A 1,913-nucleotide genomic window follows, 5' to 3' on the forward strand; every position below is an offset into this window, starting at 1 on the left:
TCTTTCTATTTCTTTCTTTCTTTTCTTTTCTTCTTTATTTTAATCTCGATTGGGAGATGTGAACTAAGGTCTACCTGATATTAGCAAACTGTGTCAGAATTCTTTGTGTAAAAAATATTATTGTAATGTATTGGTTTGTGTAAATAGATAAATGAATATATATGTAAAATATAAGCACACACACGCACACACACATACCTATACACACACGTATATATATATATATATATATATATATATATATATATATATATATATATATATATATATATATATATACATATATGTGTGTGTGTGTGTGTGTGTGTGTGTGTGTGTGTGTGTGTGTGTGTGTGTGTGTGTGTGTGTGTGTGTGTGTGTGTGTGTGTGTGTGTGTGTGTGCGCGCGCACACACACACACATATATATTGCGCGCGCGTACAATATATATGTATACATATGTGTATGTATGTGTCTGGGAACAACTATTTGTAAAAAAAAAGAAAAAAAAAAACATAATTATACCCATGTCGCCTGAGTGGAGATCTGCCTACATAACTTTTGGAAACTAAATAGTTGCATGATGGTCAGAACGTCAGCACTACTGTACGCTACAAGTAAAAAAAACATGGTATTGATAGATTGATTAATTATTAAGTATTCCAAACACAAAAATTAAAGCTATTCAATATATGGAATAAAAAAGGAAGGGATTACATACTTCCACAAAACGATAAAAAGTACGCTTCAAAGGACATTGGATTGAATTATGCAAAAATATCAAAGATAAGTGAAATTTTGAAAATTCTATCAGTCAAAGCGAGAAAAAATGACAACTATACACGATTTGCAAGTCTTCATCAGAGTATCAAAGCAGAATGTACAGGTCGCGTTGATATCCATAAGCCACATAGGTAATTAAGTACTTGTCCATCCTGAAGCAATGTGCATTTTGCAGTTCAAGGACAGGTTTTAGTACTGTACTTGTCACTCAATTAATATACACGTACAGATAGTGTTTCGCTGTGAACGACGTACCCTTTAATACTTGCATTTTCATTAAAAATAACTTATTTGTAAACATAGTCAAGTGGCTGGGCAAAAATATTTACCCTTTTTTTTAATGAAAAGCTGTATAGAGCTTTTAATTGATACTACTATTTGGAACAACAACCTAGGGGCGTTCCAAAGGGTCTGCCTACTGACACTGAGTTAGTACTATTTGCTTTCTTAAATAAACTCAAAGTTGCAAGGTTTCTGCCCAGGAACTAACTCTCTAAAGTCACAGGTTTCATCTTTAAAATACTTTTACTTAAGAGGGAAATGTGTCAGAAAATAAACTCCAAGATACTAACAGAATTTATTAGACAATCAGACTGCCATTAAAATAATGTGTAGTAATGTTTTAAGTTTGTCTTTTACAAACACTAAAAAACATTCATATAATGTCATGGATAATGGTTTATCCCATATGATAGATGCACCCTTTTATCACACAGTGATAACACAATTTATTTTTAATTACACCAAAACATCCGGATTCTGTTGTAGGTATGTTTTTTTGTTAATATTCCCCATATAATGTGGTGCTGCCAACTGTTTCAGTAGTTTAGTAACCAGTGGTTTAATATTTTCTATGAAAGAAAAACCTGCACAGTATCTGGTGTTCCTAACTTTCAAAACTATATAATAACTGATGTGCTTATAGTTCATCCATTTTTTTCTCAGCTACACTTGTGCAGAAGCCTTTATAGTTCATTTTGTTCATTTCAATATATGATGAACTCTAACAGCAATCTTCAGTGTCTCCAAAATGACTCATCGACTGCTAATACAAATTATTTAATGCAGCATTTGATCTATCAACTAGAGATATTTATACACTTGTGCAGTTTAGATTTCATAAGCCTAATCTGTCTTCATTGTGATTTGCA

Source organism: Penaeus vannamei, chromosome 37, assembly GCF_042767895.1.
Source record: "Penaeus vannamei isolate JL-2024 chromosome 37, ASM4276789v1, whole genome shotgun sequence".
Lineage (NCBI taxonomy): Eukaryota > Metazoa > Arthropoda > Malacostraca > Decapoda > Penaeidae > Penaeus > Penaeus vannamei.